The following is an 18,950-nucleotide window of genomic DNA, read 5'->3' as shown; positions in this document are numbered from 1 at the left end:
ACCTTTGGTGCCATGCCTGGTACCAGTTGCCCTTGCATGCCCATGCCAGCACACCGATGGTCTGATGCATTAATGTCAGGACCTTATCAGGATCAGCACTGCCATTGAGCGCCATGGTCACCCTTGATTCCACCGAGGTGCCGGAGCGCCCTTGATACCATCAAGTTGCGTGACTGCTCTCGACACCAATCTCAGTCAATTGCCTTGGCTGGGGGCAGGAGCCATTCCATGTCATAGGTATCTGCAGGTGCTGTCGTGCGCCATAGATGCCATTGAGGACCATGGGCCCTCAATGCACTGTAGAAACATAAGAAATTGACATACTGGGTCAGACCAAGGGTCCATCAAGCCCAGCATCCTGTTTCCAACAGTGGCCAATCCAGGCTACAAGTACCTGGCAAGTACCCAAACAATAAGTAGATCCCATGCTACTCAAGCCAGTAATAGCAGTGGCTATTCCCTAATTTAACTTGATTAATAGCAGTTAATGGACTTCTCCTCCAAGAACTTATCCAAACCTTTTCTAAACCCAGCTATATTTATTCCAGGGCTTAATTGTGCGTGGAGTGCAAAATAATTTTCTCCAATTAATTTTAAATGTGCTACTTGCTAACTTCATGGAGTGCCCCCTAGTTCTTCTATTATCCGAAAGAGTATATAACCGATTCACATTTACCCATTCTAGACCTCTCATGATTTTAAAGACATCTATCATATCCCCCCTTAGCTGTCACTTCTCCAAGCTGAACGACCATAACCTCTTTAGCCTTTCCTCATAGGAGAGCTGTTCCATCCCCTTTATCATTTTGGTTGCCCTTCTCTGTACTTTCTCCAGTGCAACTATATCTTTTTCGAGATGTGGCAACCAGAATTGTATACAGTATTCAAGGTGTGGTCTCACTATGGAGCGATATAGAGGCATTATGACATTTTCCATTTTATTCACCATTCCCTTCCTAATAATTCCTAACATTCTGTTTGCTTTTTTGATTGCTGCAACACACTGAGCCAACAATTTCAATGTATTATCCACTATGATGCCTAGATCTTTTTCCTGGGTGGTAGCTCCTAATATGGAACCTAACATCGTGTAACTACAGCATGCTCTCATGTTATAAAATGCCTGCATCCCTGGGCACAAGTTGGCACCCGTGTGCCTATTTGAAATTTACCGTCCCTGGTTGCAAAATGACCTGCCAAAGCAAAAACAAATCTTATTTTGCTCAGAAGTGGTCAAGGGACGTTTTGCATAATCTTTAAACCTGGCTCTCAGGGACTCATTTACACTAGTACCAGCTTTATCAGTTAAAACTTCCGATTATTTTCAATCGCAAACTCTGGAGCAGCTCCTACCCTGGAGCAGAAACTCTTGCAAAACTGTTATAAATGAGCCCCTCAGTCTCTTGTGATAACATGTGGATGTAGCCCCTTTTTTGGTATTATCCCAGGAAGGTCGGGGTAACACTCAGTCCTGGGGCTAAGTCTCTGATCACAATTACAATGTCTGTACCACCCCAGGACATGGATTCTCTGGAAGGGAGGAGGATAGACCTCCATGACTCCAGGTGTAGGGGGGGGAACCTCTTTTCCAGGTGTACTTTCTGTTAAATATCTGTAGGTGCCGAATAAACAGCCTGGACACTGGCTGGGCATTGCAAAATTAAAGTTTACCGCAAAAATTCCCAAACAATCAGCTGGCACCATATATGCTTGATTCTGGTTTCATCCATGTCCCAACCTAATCTCCATGTCTCTCTCTGTTTCTGTGCACATGCTGCACAGTATTGGGTCCTGTCAGGTTGATGGCCCCTGTAGCACACGCACATGGATATTGTGTCTCATTAGTGATTTGTTTAACATAGAAACATAGAAACATAGAAATGACGGCAGAAGAAGACCAAACGGCCCATCCAGTCTGCCCAGCAAGCTTCACATTTTTTTCTCATACTTATCTGTTTCTCTTAGCTCTTTGGTTCTATTTCTCTTCCACCCCCACCATGAATGTAGAGAGCAGTGATGGAGCTGCAACCAAGTGAAATATCAAGCTTGATTAGTTAGGGGTAGTAGGGGTAGTAACCGCCGCAATAAGCAAGCTACACCCATGTTTATTTGTTTTACCCAGACTGTGTTATTCAGCCCTTATTGGTTGTTTTTCTTCTCCCCTGCCGTTGAAGCAGGGAGCTATGCTGGATATGCGTGTAGTATCAGTTTTTCTTCTCCCCTGCCGTTGAAGCAGAGAGCTATGCTGGATATTTGTCTCCTAAAAGCAATGACAAAATAATAATATCTATGCTGGATATTTGTCTCCTAACAGCAATGACAAAATAATATTTCCTGACTTATGCGCTGCAGGTAAACATGACAGGAAGTTCACAGTTTGGGTAAAGCTTATTTCCAGTCCATGTATTCAATTTGGGTCATTTCACAGTAGATTCTCTTCATAAATAGCACACAAACACAACTGGAGACAAGACGTCCAGCCTTAACCTTACAGTGTAACATTAACACACATCAGGAGAAGAGATCATAGGTCTTCCTCTGGGATCCCAAGCCTTCCTTTGGCTTCCTAGCCATCTAAATGCTGGGAACACCTTCCATGTGTCCCAGCACTTCTTTTGAATCTCCTGAGAACCAATCCAGATCCTCAGAGATTAGGCCAAATAGCAGGCTATCAGCAGTCTGAAGTTAGCTTTCTCCAAGCCAGTCTGTTGCTCTGTGCATAAGACACCAGCCCCAAGCCAGGCAGCTCCAGTTCAAGGCCAACAATAATATTTATTTTCCCTAACAGGTTCTGAGATAGTCTTACTCTCCAAGGCTTGGAATGAGAAGTCTCCCAAGTAGACCTCAAAGCCTCCCAGATGAAGCAAAATCCCTTCCCAGACAATATCTAAGCTCCAAATGCACTTCCAGTTCTCCACAGCTCCCAATCCTCTTCTCTTTTCCAGGGGCAGAGACCCCGGTGGGAGTGTCCTGATGAATAACAAGCTTTACTCACAGTTCTCCTCTTCAGATGGTAACAGGGATGTTTAAGGATGAAAGGTCCAGGCAGCAGGGAAAAACAACTTTCCTGCCCACTCTGGGGCAGGAAGAGTAGCAACAAACTCCTCCCCTGTACCTGCAACAACAAAAAAATATCTTCACCGTAAAACTCTTTCTCTCTCAACCATAGTCACTCTGTCCATTCATTGGGTATGAGATGGAACAAAAGCGCTCCTTTCATCCTCATTCTTCCAAGAGGCAGGGGGCCTTCCCTCCTCAAGACAGGGCCAAGGGATCCAGCCAAGTTGTGGGCCAGAGAGGTAGTGCTGTGTTTTTCCTAACCCTGGGGGACCCAACGTCATGAGGCCTGGCCCACCAGGACTAGGAGATCAAAGAAACTACACTGCTTCTCTTCTGGCTACCAGTTACAAATGCTGCACTGACTTCTCTCTCTCTCTCTCTGCCTGCTTTTGTGCAGACAGGAGCTCACCATTCCAGCAGCCTCACTGGGGGATGACGTTAATGAATGGTACACTCCTCTTCTAAATCCTAACCCCATACCCGAGGCTAAGGCCATCTAGTGGAGATCCCCAGGGGGTCGCTATATGAATGCACACGTTTGAAAGCATAGTCGAATGTACATTTTTCGGTCTTTGCAAAGCTACCAAGCAAGGGCAATGATTTACTTTTCTTCACTGTGGAAAGAAACTATCTGTAGCAGCATCAAAACATTGTAATTAGGTAAAAGTCCAGAGGAAGTTTGAATTTTATAATGCTATGCTGTTTTCATAAAACTATCAATTAGGAGGCAGACAAGAACAGATAATTAAAAAGTTCTAGGTTAGCACGTTACCAGCACTGCCTTACAAAACATGCAGCACAGATGTAGAAAACAGGGATTATTATAAGGTCGTATCAAAGGCATTTTCTTCCTGTAGATCCTTATCATTAAGAACTTCTTACAAGCAAAATATACAATTAAATGCACGTAAATTACAAAACTTTAATTTTATACTTTTTATAAGATACACATATTTCGGCATTTCATTAGTATTCAACATGTTCCTATTTTCAATGGACTTATTGGAAAACACCGTTTCAAAAATGGAGTCCCGGATGTGTCATGAACTGAACACAGAAATGTATCAGTATCCCCTATGGTCAAAACCCGGATGGGAAAAGCAACTGAAATTTAACTGCTGATGGTTTATTTTCAATAACAATTTTGGTTGCTGCTTTGATTGCAGCGGCAACAGAAAATGAAATAAAAGAAATACAAAGAAAGAGGGAAAGGAGGCCAGGAATAGCAAAGGAGACTGGAGAAGAGGCCTCAGCAAACAGGACAGCAGACGAGGGCATGCAGAAAGCACAGAACCAGGTTTCCTAAGCTCTGCACCAAGGCACGGTGCTTTCAGCTTGTTCTGACCTTAGGGTGGTCTCCAGTCTTTTCTCCATGGCTCTGATGCAGCTTAATTTATTTTTATTTCATTTATATTCCGCCTTTCAGATTCTTCAGAGTGGATTACATTCAGGTGCTGTAGGTGTTTCCCTGTCCCCAGAGGGCTCACAGCCTAAGGGCCTGATTTCCTGAGACTTTTCTCCCTTTCTGTGACTGGGAAAAATGCACAGTAAATGAAGTTTGTACCTGAGGAAATGGATGGTGAAGTGATTTGCCCAAGGTCACCAGGAGCAGCCTTAGGATTTGAACCCTGGCTTCCCTCTTCTCCAAGGCCTAGCTATCCTCATGGTTGCCATGCAGACTCGACCTCCGGTACTGGTGCTTCCTCCGCCACCTTTGCCAGCTCCATTCATGCTCCTGCAGCAATGCCTCACCAGGCTCCACCTCCCAGGTAATGTCGGACAGCCCAAATCTTGCAGAGGATTTATTAATCAATGCCTTATGTACTTCGAACTACAAACTGTCAGTTTCCCCTCCGACCGCACCAAGGTAACTTTCACCCTTCTTTTCTGGCCAGTCCGGCTCTTGCATGGATAACCCCCCTCTAGTAGCGTAATGAACCACTCATCAGGAATTTGGAAGAATTCCTGAAACAATTCCACCTCATCTTTGATGAGCTAGGGTGCTCCTCATCCATGGCCTCAGAATTACTCCACCTCAAGTAGGGAACTAAAACTGTTGGTAACTATGCCATCCAATTTCAGATGGAACGAAGAGAGCTTTACAGCAATCTTCTGGCAGGGATTGTCAAACCACTTTAAAGATGAGCAGGACAAGAGGTACCAGGCTGATGTTCTGATTTCAGGAGCTAGCAAGGGAGCGAGAAACCTTCTTTATGTCTGTTGAGTCTGGTTCTCAGGTTCCAGCGACCTATGGTGGCTCCAGTCAAGGAAACTACTTCTGTCTCAATACCTGAGGAACCCATGCAGCTTGGGAGAGCCAGGATAACCAATGAGGATAAACTGAGATGTCAATGCCTCAAAATGTATCTCTTCTGTGCTGATCAAGGGCACTACACTACAGGAAATGTCTGAGCCTAGGACTGGTTGGAGAGGCAGCCTTAGTTCATAGTTCTTCCTCTCCTTAATGACTACTTCCTATCTGCCTTGTATACAGTACAACAGAGGTCACTACAGAGGACTTCCTTGATTCTGGAGCTGCTGGCAATTTTATTGAAGAAGCTCTCATGCAGCAGTATAATAGTAACATAGTAATGATTGCAGAAAAAGACCAAAATGGTCCGTCTAGTCTGCCCAGCAAGCTTCCCAAGGTAGTAACTGCTGCTCCATCCAGGTAACCCCCATGTTTCTCTTAAGGGTGGTAGCTGCCGCTCTGTGCCGGTTAAGCTTTTTTATTTATTCCCATCCTCTAGCCTTTTAGGGATCAACAGTGTTTATTCCATAACCCTGTGGTTCCACTAGTTCCTCCTTTACAAATTTCCTCGGTATATGAAGATCCTCTCCCCGGCCATCTGGCAACGGCAACAGCTCTTCTGATCTTGCAGATTGGGGCATTGCATATAGAGCAGATTTCCTTCTTTGTTCTTCCCAGGGCAATGAATCCAGTTATTCTAGCACTACCCTGGTGATTAAAATAATCCCATCACTGAATGACAGGGACTTGAAATCTCTCATTGGAGGTCCCGATGCCAACAAGAGTATCTTTTCTCTGTATCTCAATCGGTGTCTGCTGCCTGAATAACTGTGTCGACTCTTTCTAGACTTCCTTCACAGTATGCTGCATTCTCCAATGTGGTTATTAAGAAACATGCTGAGATGCTGTCACCTCACAGGTCGTATGATAGCACTATCACCTTTATTTCAGGGAAGATTCCCCCCTGAGGCCGTATGTACCTATTATCTGTTCTGGAGACCAAGGTCATGATGACATACATTAAGAAAAATCTGGAGCATAGCTTCATTTGGCCCTCATCCTCATCAGCAGGAGCTGGTTTCTTCTTTGTTGGAAAGAAGAGAGAGTCACTTAAACCATTTATTGATTAACAGGGTAAATGCCTTCAATTGTTAGAACCAGTATTACAATTGATTATGGAGCTCTTTGACCGCTTGCAAGGTGTGAAGATATTTAACAAGCTGGACATTCAGTGGGCCTATAATCTCAATCATATCCATGATTGGGATGAGAGGAAGCTTTTCATCTCATCTTTATTACTTCCAACTGAACTGTATACCATGTCTTAATAGCAGTAAAGATAGCGAAGATCGGTATGTGAAAAAAGCCCTTTATTAAAATTTGCCCAACTCTGGCCGAGTTTCACTCTTTGGTCGAGAGCTGCCTCAGGGGCAATAAATGTGAGCAGGATGTATTGCATGCCTGCTGGGCAGAGGCCACAAAATTTGTACATCCACTACTGTATGCAATCTTGGTTCCTTGTCAATCACAAATCTCTGCCTCAAACCATGTAGTTATGCCATGTGGCACCAGTTGTGAAGATCGCTTCATTCAAGTTGTATCCTCAAAACACTGATATGATATTTGAAACTGCGGTGTGTATCATGGAGGTTCAGCCGCAAAAAACATGGTGATATAAGCGATTTATGTGATCTGGCATTTGAAGAGCAGTAATAATTTCTTGAGATGTGAATCGTGTGCCCGATCGTTTTAATGATCAGGTTCGGATGGAGGGAGAAAAAAATCGGATCGTTAGAGATGTGAATTGGAATCGGTTCCGATTCCAATTCACATCGTTAATTTTTTAGTGAGGCCTGAGCAGATAAAAAAAACCCCCACCCCGACCCTTTACAAATGACCCCTTTGCTCTCCCACCCTCTCGAACCCCCCCAAAATGTTAAATTACCTGGTGGTCCAGTTGGGGGGGGGGGGGGGTGTCCCGGCGCGATCTCCTGCTCTCGGGCCATCAGCGCCATTTTGGCTACCACTGATAAAAATGGCACCGATGGCACCGATGGCCCGATAAAAAAAAAACCCACCCGACCCTTTACAAATTACCCCTTTGCTTCTCCCACCCTCCCGACCCCCCCAAAAATCTTTTACATGTACCTGGTGGTCTAGCGGGGGGTCCGGGAGCCATTCCTTCAATCATACCCTCGGTGCCGGTGCTGCTGGACTGGTTTCAAATGGCGCCGATCGCCGATCACTATGTCACAGGGAGCGACGGTCACTCCCTGTGACATAGTGGGGGCAAAGGCGATCGGCGCCATACTGGCAGTCGATCGCCTTTGCCCTCACTTTGTCACAGGGAGCGACGGTAGTTATTCGGTGCGAAAATGACAGTGAAAAGGATGCGTACCTTTCACTGCCTGAGAAGTCTTCGCAGAGTTGGCCCCGGTGCTGCCCCGACTCCTCCTCTTCTGGGGCCGACTCCGCCCTTTAGAAAATAACCCCCTTAGCCGGCTAAGTCATCTGGCTAACTCTGAAGATTGAAGATAGCTAGTTTACGTAGCTGGCTAACTCAGCTCCTCCCAGTTACACCCCCAGAACACCCATAATTTAGCCAGATATGTGCCCAAATATTAATTTAGCTGGCTAACATCTGAGTTACCAATTAATCCAATCATGAAACAACACTGTTCAATCACTGTGAATAATTCATTCTTAATGATAATTTATCAACTTTTTCTTGTAGGTTTAATAGATTTTTATTGTTATAAATTTATTATTTTGAATTTTTTAAGCCTACACATAAATGGGTAAAAAGACATTGTCTCACTTTAAATATTATATCAAAAAAACTCTTTATGAGGACAATACATTTTTTTGTGAAAAGTTTTTTTGAAGAAGGTTGAAATTTTCATATCCTCGTGTAGGCATCCCTGCACCTTGATGCAATTATAATCATTAACTTCCAGCCTCCTCCTTGTGTGAGGTTTTTTTTTTTGTTTTTACTTTTTATGATTTAAAGTCCCAATAGTGATATATGACATCCGTTAGGCAACATTCTTGATATCAATCTTAACGTATGCAGCTTTATAGATTTCAATTTCTTTGTTCACTTCTAGCACTTTTCAAAAAGTTGTTTTTTAAAGATGTTACCTTCTTTTCTCAGTATTAGATGTTGTACTGATTGTTTGAAGTATGGATACCTTAAACCCATCTATTGATTCCAAATCTTTTATGATGATCCCTTTCTGCATCTTTCTCAAGCATAAAGCCTTTTTTAAAGATGTTACCTTCTTTTCTCAATATTAGACGTTGTACTGATTGTTTGAAGTATGGATACCTTAAACCCTTCTATTAATTCCATATCTTTTATGATGATCCCTTTCCGCATCTTTCTCAAGCCTAAACCAAAGTTCTGTAATAATCTAAATAGCTAGCAAACATCTGGCCTCCGAGGTCCATTAAGAAGCATGCCAGACCGACCTGACTACATGAGTGCCTGCATTTCCACAAGCACTTCTAATTATTAGGGATGTGAATCGTTTATCTGACGATTGAAAATATTGTCCGATATTTTCAATATCGTCAGATATCGGGGGGTCCCCGATAGCGATAGGAAACCCCACGATTAATTTAGTGGGTTTTCTTATGTTATGGGGGGGGAGGGCAGGAAGAAAGGACACAACCTAAAAACACAACCTGACCCTTTAAAATGAGTTTGTTAGTATCCCCCCACCCTCCGGACCCCCCCACAAAAATTTTAAAGATGGCACCGTCCGTCCATTGCTCCTACCATGTGACAGGGACCAATTGCCCTTAGCATGTGACAGGGTAAGGGCCATCAGCGCCATTTTGTTTACTGGCAGCTGATGGCCCGAGCACGGGAGAATGTTCTAAACATTATTGCGGCAGTGGTGCCGCCAGCCTATTTCCCTAATCTCCTCCCCGACTCCTCCCCTCCATTTAATTTGAATACTACTGCCGCGACAAGGCCCTAACACACGCAATAATGGCCTTTCTTGGGTTGGAAAATAACCCCGAAAAATTGGTAACAGGGGTGGTAATCATAGGCAGGCATTAATATTTATCTAGTTAAGTTTTCTAGTACATTGTGAACTTGGTCTAGTACATATGTCAAAGAGTATGGTTATTTGAAACAAAATGATAGTTTTTTCATCTTAGTCAGTGGATTGTTTTGAGAATTTTGCTTTTATCGTTTGATTTTTTCTTTATGATTCGATTATTATCTTTTGATGGCAAACTAGGTTTGCCAACACTCATGCCCAAACTAAATATAGATTAAACTGTACCCTGCTAGCACAAAGTATGCATTGTACTGCTTTGTTATGCAGTACACAAACCCTGCTCTCTCTATCTGCAAAAAAAAAAAAGCAGCACACACTATGTTCTTTGTTTTATCTAAAAGGGAGGCAGTGATGAGATGGAATGTGCTGCAGGTAGTAATCTAAACTTTATTCATCAAAGTTGGGGGTGGGTGAAGGGAGAGGATTAATTCAAAGTATGGAGGTTATTACTTGGAGGGACTTCACAGGAATGCAAACCCAAGGCCCTCAAAGAGCCCACAACAAAGAAGAAATTCTTCATATTTGAACTCAGAAAAATGACTAGAATCAGATTAATAGTTTCGGCTACCTGTTAAGGAAACTTGGACATCAATCTGTTTAATTTTACTGTAAGCAGAGAGAACATTTTGAAACAGGCTTCATTACGTTGTTGCCAAGAAATGACGCAACTCATTTTACCATTATGAACAAGTAAATAATGAAGGGAGCTTTGAAAGAGTCCTCACAAGCTGAAGTCTGCCGGTGCTGTTTACCCAGGCACTTTAGACAACACTTTCAAAGTGCATTAATGTAGGTGAAGCCACTTGGGAATTTCATGGGCGTGCGAGGCATCCCACGCTCGAGAGCAGTAATAGCTTTGTGCGTGTGGATTTACATACCTACTTTTGAAAACTGAAAGCAGGTGGGTAAATCCTGACCCCAGCCCAAGCCTGCCTCCTGGAACACCTATTTAGTCATGCTTGGACACGCAATCCCGCCAGGGCGGCCCTGGTTTCTAAGAGCCCCTTATGCGGACAGAGCTGGGTTTTATGCGTGTACATGCCTTGGAAAAGTACCCCCACTGTGGACTTTTAAACACGAGAAGTGGAGGGGAAGAGGGGCAAATTCAAAAAGCCCGGGAAGGTCTAAAGTCCGGGGGGTACTTTGAACCTGCAGAATTTAGCTCGAATTTTCAAAACGGATATAGGTGCGTAAGTCAGGTTCGGCAGTTCTGCGCAAGGCCTTTTGTGCAAAACGTTACACTGTGTTCAGAGCAGGTGTAACTTTCTGCATATAGATTCATGTGCATACTTTTGAAAAACAAAACCTATTCCCTATTCCAGCTCCTCACCCCTCCTCACCTCCCCAACATGCCTACTTAGAGTGCGGGTAAAATTATGCATGGAATCAGGTTTCATACTTATTTTTACCAACACAACCTCCAGCTAATTTCCAAGGCATTATTTACCCACATAAAACAGGGTTTCCTGCACATTAGGCACTTTGAAAATCATCCCCTTAATGCATGTTTATTATTTTAGAGGCATATGCTTAATTTATCCTGTGCTAATAAGTGGGTTCTGCAATGATAGGTATAAAAACAGTGGGGTAGATTTTAAATACTTGCGCGATCGCGTACTTTTGTTCATGCACCAGGCGCGAACAAAAGTACGCTGGATTTTATAAGATACGCGCGTATCTTATAAAATCCGGGGTCGGCGCGCGCAAGGGGGTGCACATTTGTGCAACCTGCGCACGCCGAGCCCAGCGCGCGCGGCCTGTTCCCTCCGAGGTCGCTCCGATTTCGGAGCGGCCTCGGAGGGAACTTTCCTTCGCCCTCCCCCCACCTTCCCCTCCCTTCCCCTACCTAACCCACCCCCCCGGTCCTATCTAACCCCCCCTAACTTTGCGCGCGCCGGCCGGCAGCCCCGCTCCATCCTCCGGTCCCGGGGGCTGGTCCGGAGGCCTCGACCACGCCCCTGGGCCGGCACCACACCCCCAGGCCCGCCCCCGAAACACCGCAGCACGCCCCCGAAACATCGCATCGTTTCGGGAACGCCCTCGGACACCCCCCTCCCGCCCCTTTTCGAAAGCCCCGGGACTTAGGCGCGCCGGCACGCGCGGGCCTTTTAAAATCCGCCCCAGTATCAGCATCTCACAATCACTGTTCCCTCTACTTTTTGTGGAAAAGTTCTCACGTGCAATGTAGTGCACAGATTTGTGCCCAATGGTCTTTGAAATACCATTCTGTTTTCTTTTTCTTGTGCCTGCTGTTTTCCTGTGTGCGCTTGTTTCAAAACCTGGGGACATGTGCACAAGGAATACTGAACTCACAACCTGCTGCTCTCAGGATCACAGGCACAGAAGTCTATAATTTCTTGGTGTGGATGGTTCCAGTGAAACAAAAAAGTGCTCGCTCAACTTTTTTTGATGTGGTACTTGACCTCTGAGGCTGAACTAAATACAAGTTGTTTGTCTTTTTTTTGTCAAGTTAGATGATTCAGGGGACTTTAATGATTAATTTTTCTTTTTGTAATAAATTATTCAAACAGCATAAAACAATCTCAAATCAAAACAATTTCTCATGTCACAGTCTGTGTTATGCGCTCTCATGACATAGGTTACATTGGCCTTTGCTTTGCAAGGCCTCATTTCAGCTAAATGGAGCCTCTATCTACATGCAGATTGCAGTGATTAAATAACAGCTAGAGAGTATGCTCTCTCCCCACCCCCAGTCTTAGCCTGAAACACAGGTGTTGAAAGAGAAATGTCATGAAGCATTAATACAAAATAAATATAGTAACATGTAACCACAACCTATTAAGAGTTAGTACATTTCCTGTATGGAATGCAGCCTTACCAAAGGTTTCATTTGCTGTTGAGGAAATTCAGACAACATCAAATTGTTTCCACTTGAAAACAGTTTGCAACATAAACAATATGGTCTTTTTGGATTTGCTAAAATTAGTCTGATCTGCCTTAGCTGGCAAAGTGGTTATTAATGCAATAAAGGTAGAATAGATGTATTCCTAGATAAGTTTCCACAATAGAATACAGTCACATATTCAAAAACAGTGTTGCCAAGAAGAATCAATCTAGTGTACATATTTAAAGGTGAATTTTAAAAGCCCAGCTCATGCATCAATTAGAAGATGCGTGAACAACATGGGCTTACATGCACCGACCCTATTTTAAAAAGCGTCCAGTTATGCACATAAAACCTGTTGCACTGCCGACCACCGCTGATGACGCCATCCTGGCCAGGCCACCGCCTTCCCATAGGTGCGTGTGGGCGTATGTGTGCACATAATATGGGCGCCATAGTGGGAAACCCTGAGGGGCGCCTCAAGATGCCATCAGCCTCCTAACCTACCTAGGGTAAGGTCTCGCAGCAGTTCCTCACCTCAGCAACGGCTCTCCTGCCTTTGCAGAGTGTGTGTTGCTTCATGTTTCTAGCTCCTGCCTTGTCTCTCCATCCTTGCCTCATCCTGCCTTCCTTGTCCAGCCCTGCCTTGTCCTCTCTGTCTCGTCCAGTATCTTCTGTGTGCCTATGCCTTCCCTTGGCCTGACTCCTTGGATCTTGACTTCTTTTCAGGACTTGACCATGATTACATGCCGCCTGGACCTCCCGCTTTCCCCAACCTTGGCCTCCCTCCAACTCCGTTAGTTTGCTGTCTGCCCTGATCCAGGCATCGCTCTAGCCATTACCCTAGGGACCCACTTAAGACCTGCTGGCCACCAGCACCCAAGGGCTCAACCTACAGGGAAAGCGGCTGGTAGAGGTGAAGCTCCAGTCTGTCCCGCTAGGTTAATGCAATAAAGATAGAATAGATTTATTCCTAGATAAGTTTCCTAAATAGGTTTTCCTATGAGGCTGCATCAACCACACCGCAGCACAAAGGGCTCACATCCATGCCACCCTTCACAGTAAGTTTAAAAATAAAAAGAAAGAGCCATTTCTCAGGGATTTAAAGGGTCTGGAGTACCTGGGGGGACTGCATGCTATCAAATCAGGGGGGTTTGGAGGTCCTACTGTTAACTGGGAGAACTGGAGGACGAATTGGTTAAACCGGCAATGGCGTAGACATGTGCCTCTTTTAAACTTCCCCCACTAACGTGGTAAAAGTGGGATTTGTGTGCCCATGTGCATGCCCACTTAAAATTTGGCACCTGTGCACACGGCCAGGTTATTTTATATCGTGTGCATGTTATAAAATGGTTAGGACCCTGGACGTGCACCAACGCACACGCGCCAATGAGCAGCCGCGTGCCAGTTTGAAAGTTACTGTCCCTATGTGCAAATAAAAACATTTTTATTCTTGGCTTTACAAAAAAATTAGCACGCACCAACTTACAATTCTGACATCCTTCACACTATGACACCGATCTACTAACAATGAAAAATTTCCCAAAATTGGGCTTTGTATGAAAAGAAAACCTGCATCACCCCTGAAATGTCAGGGCTTTTGTGCTTTGTTCACAAAGACCCACTTGCCAAATGTTTCACTGGTTTTTCATTCACAGGGAGTAAAATTTCACTTGTAATTCACAATGCATGACATTTTATACAGATTCAAAATGAATGCGCTGCTCTGGTGCAAGATTATGCAAAGCTGTTCATTAATTATGAATTGAGCAAGTAGAAGTGCATGAAAATGTTTTCGTGGATCAGTTTTTGCCATCTACATAGCAGCATTTCCAGCAAAAGCTTCAGCACCAGCTCATTTGCATGAATAGCAAACCTCTGCAGAAAAATGGTGGAAAACCCCTGAGAAATCCGGAACTTAGTACATTGGCCTCTGTGTAAGTCTCAGAGTGCAGGAATCTACCCCCTTAAATAATTCAGTTTGCAACACTGGCAATCTTTGGAAAGTTAGGAATATAAATATTTTAATTTACAGATTATTGAAAAAAGACACAGTGCACCAACAATATATTGTAAGGGCACCAATGTATCAACTTGTCCAATTTAAAAAAAAAAATAATTTCACTAATTTCCTGGTATGGAGCTAACATCTATATATATATATCAAGAATAGTTTAAACTGTAATGGCAATTACATAACCACAAAAATAGACTTAGATTTATCATTTTGCGTTATATATAGCAAAAATAGCACCCACATTAAAAAAGGGGCATGGTTAGGGTTATATGTGTGTGTGTGTGTGTGTGTGTGTGTGAGAGAGAGAGCACACGAAAGACTCTTTATAAGGCGCTCCTATAAGTAAATATTTATACCACTGTAAGAGGGACAACTAGTAACTCGGGGTGAGGTTTTGGTGGTGGTGGCCTAGGTTTTGGGGGCACTTTTACATGTATAGTCAGAGGTATGACTATGCACAATCAGAGGTATGAACGGCACAGTAGACATCAGTGAAGATTTTCTTTTTTGATTGGGGTGATGAAAGGTATAACAAGATGAGATTTGTACAATGTACTCTCAACCTAGCTTAATGCGCTCTAGAGTACACTCCAAATCACATAAAATCTTCACTGATGTCTACTGTGCCGTTCATACCTCTGATTGTGCATGGAAAACTGCCCCCAAAACCTAGGTCACCACCACCTAAACCTCACCCCGAGTTACTAGTTGCCCCTCTTACAATGGTATAAAAATTTGACTAATATATGTGCCTCCCCAGAGGCTCTCTCCCCCCCCTCCCTCCCAAAACGGGATTTGCGATATTTATCGCAAATCCCGTTTCGGGCATAACACACAGCATAACATCCTGAGAAAAGGTGTAGTTATTTCCCACATTAAATCATGTGATAGCATGTGTTACTCTTATCGCATGCAATGTTAAACACCCCTCATTTTCATAAACTCCGCCCAAACTCCTCCCTTTTGACTACATTTTTAGAATTTGCATATGCATCTCACAATGTGTTATTTATCGGGGGGTACATTTTAAAACACAGCGTGCGCGAAATCGGAGCAGCCTCAGAGGGAACTTTCCTTCCACCACCCCCCCCCCCCCCCGCACCTTCCCCTCCCTAACCCACGTACCTTAGGCGTGTAACCCTTTTAAAATCCGGCCCTGGATGCATTATCGCGGGCATTAGGGCCCTAATGCCCGCGAATTCACCCCCGAAACCAAGAAGTTTCTCTCAACTGGAGAAAAGCCTTTCACAGGTTTTGGGTCTGTCTTAAGACATCTGAGAGAATCCATTATTTTTGACTCATGAACAGGGCACTCTTGCTGGTAAAAAAACAATTTCAAAATCAAATCTTTCTCTAATACAGAGTGACAAGAAATCAACAGAGAGCCTGAAGAAATTTGTAACACATCAGAATTGCTATTAACTACATGTTTTCCCCCCCTTTTAACAGGATCATAATACAGCTTGGTGAAAGTAGGTAAATGATCTTCAGACATACCAAGAATATCCTTTAAATATTATTTTCTAGCTCTTTAGGACCAATCAGGGGGCAACAAGGAAAATTCAACGGACTTAGATTAAAACACCTCCATCTGTTCTCAAACAACTCAAGACATCGATTAATAGAAGAACAATCACTAATTAAGGCTGATCTAAATTTCTGATTGCTTAGATCTTGAACTTCAAGGTTCTTCAACCTTTTATCATGATCTAATTTGGGAAACTACAAACTGTCCCTTCAAAGAATTCAATAAGAAGAAAAGGAATCCATTCTTAGTCACAGCACTTTCCAACAGCACTAACACCTGACACACATCTTCAAGCCCAATGATTGCTGGCCTCTGCAAAATGGGCTCTGAGGGGGTTTTCACAGTCTGACCAGGTGATGGAATACCAGGGATTAAGCTCCTCTCGGTCTCCTCAACAATAGACCCACTGGAAGGCGGAGAAACCCTATCAAACCCCGGAGCAGGAGGAGGAATGCGGAGCTCATGGCTTAAAGATGTCTCCATCTCTAGCTGGCCCTACGAGGTGCCATTAATGCTGCCAGCAACAAGAAGCTCACCTGAGCTTAAAGATTCCTGGTGTCCTGCGAACATCTAGGGAATAGTAGATTGCTGAGAAAGGAAAGGTGGAAACCTGTCCTTTCCTTTTTCCCATGCCAGGAAAAATGGTAAAGAAGGAGGAAATCTTGAAGGACAGAAGGAGCAGTCGGTCGCAGCGGCCTCCATAAAAATGAACCCAGGGGTACGCCCCTTTGGCACGCGGCTTCAGCTGTGCACGCCACCGCTGGTGCGCCACAGGGCACCTCTCTTTATCCAGTCGAAAGGTGCCTCCTGATGACATCACGCTGCAACCGGAGAGCAGGCAGACAGTGATGTTCTGGGTTCAGGAGCAGAAATGCAGGTAGGAGGAAATCTTTCACGACGATACGTTAATTTTAACTCCGCATTTTGTGACAGTTAATATCTTCAAAGGACTTCACTTTACTTCAGTAAGATGACCAGACCAGAAGAGAGTGAGCTCTTCATTCAGATAAGTCATATATTTTTGAAAGATCCCCTTAATATAGATTTTATAAATGCTAAGGACATTACATTTTGAGTGAATGATTGAAATGACCAGGTTGTCTTGATAGACAAATGATATACCGGCTTTCTGACCCTGTTGACATCAGTGAATAAGCTATTTTGTAAAAATTGTTGAAATATAGATGTTAGATTTATGCTAGGGAATTAGTAAAATTATTAAAAACAATTTTGGTCATAATTGGTAGATTGCTGCTCTTACAATATATTGATATGCTTACTTATCCCTTTTTTTTGAGGATTTGGCAATTTTAAGATAGTTTTCTTTCTTTTTATTATTTTTTCATTATTTCCAAATTAAACATTTAGATTGATTTTCCTTGGGAACACTGTTCTTGAATATGTGACTGTATTCTACTGTAGAAACCTTATCTAGGAATAAATCTATGCTACCTTTATTACATTAATTGCCACTATGCCTGCTACGGCAGGTCAATATAAATTTAGCAAATCTAAAAAGACAAGCTTGTTTATGTTGAGATCTATTTTCAAGTGGAAAAAATTTGATCTTATCTGAATTTCCTCAACAGCAAATGCAACCTTTAGAAAGGCTGCATTCCATACAGCAAATGCACTAAGTCTTAATAGGTTGTGGTTACATGTTGCTATATTTATTTTGCATTAATGCTTCATGGCATATCTCTTTCACCACCTGTGTTTTAGGATAAGATTGGGGATGAGGAGAGAGCATACTCTCTGGCTATTATTTAATAATTGTGATCTTCATAAGGATAACATCAGAAAAGCAAAGAGGTGATATTTTATCCAGCTAAAATTAGCCTGGTAAATTAACAGGAATATTCAGCAGGATAAACGTCCTGATGAATATACACGAATAAAGTTATCTGAGTAACATTTCTCAGATAACTTTTAAACCTAACCAGCTATGGCCAGGATTCATCATTCTTTTGCAGAATGATGAATCCTGCGAAAACGGGGGGCGAAGGTGAGGGGTTGGCCTGCGAAAGCCCGCAGCCTTCGCACCACGGTGGTGTGCCGGCTGCCGCACTGAATAACGCCACCGTGAAAGGTGGTGCTATTCGTTGTGCTACTGCCAATGATAATGTTAATAACATTATCGCCGGCAGCAAAGACACCACCGACTCCGCCCCTCCCTTCCCTGACTCCTCCCCTCCCCCTAATTTGCATTATATTGCATGTGAAAAGGATCTTTTCGCATGCGATATGGCCTTATCGAGTGTGATGGGCCCTAACGCACGAGATAAAGCTTTAGAAAATAACCCCCTATGTTTGAATAAATCAGGTTAAGTTCATAATTATCTGGATACGTGTACCTGGACAACTTTATTTTAACCAGAGATATTCAAACGATAGAGCCAGTTAAGAGTTCAATCCCACAAAACATTTTGAAATAAGTGCTAGCTAGTGCCAGATTTCCCCCTCCACTCCCATTAATCTATCACATTAAAAAAAAAAATAGAAGTGGCTGTACTGCCTCAAAACTAGCCCTCCTCCTTCCATATTTTTTAGAAATCACCGAGCCCTCTTTTGCTCTGCACCACACTTTCCTCACTAACCTGCAACCTCTAATGCATCCTCCAGACCCCCAGCTCTCCTCCCAACCTTCTGAAACATAGCTGGAATCATTTAACATTGCTCTCAGAGCAACTGAGGAAGTTGCTGGGAGTGGGTAAGACTCTACTACGCTTCCAGCGGGCATTTCAGGGGCTGGGGATGGTGCACTAAAGGCTGTGGGTGGGTGGGGGGCAAGAGTGGGAGCTGGCTTAGGGGTGCTATGGCCTCTTTTTTTTTAATTTGGAGATTAGGGAGGGGGTTTGCAGGGGGGTCGGGTGATAGCCCACACTTGTTTTAAAATGTTTTGTGCAGTGTAAGCTTGTGTAGGGGGGGAGGAGGCTGCAGGATTGAGCCTACAAACCCTTTTTAAAAATTAATTCAATTTTTTAGTACATGTACCTAAATAACTGTAAGCCTGCTCTTAGGCATATCCAGGCTTAGCCAAATAACTTATTAGGATACATCTGAATACTGGAGTTAGCCAGATAAGATTCAGCTAAGTTATCACCAACCTAAATTTTCCCAGAATGCTTTCTAATTATCCAGATAAATGTTATCAGCTAAGTCGTTAGATAAAATTT

Source organism: Rhinatrema bivittatum, chromosome 5 (genome assembly GCF_901001135.1).
Source record: "Rhinatrema bivittatum chromosome 5, aRhiBiv1.1, whole genome shotgun sequence".
Lineage (NCBI taxonomy): Eukaryota > Metazoa > Chordata > Amphibia > Gymnophiona > Rhinatrematidae > Rhinatrema > Rhinatrema bivittatum.
This window is presented reverse-complemented; position numbering follows the sequence as displayed.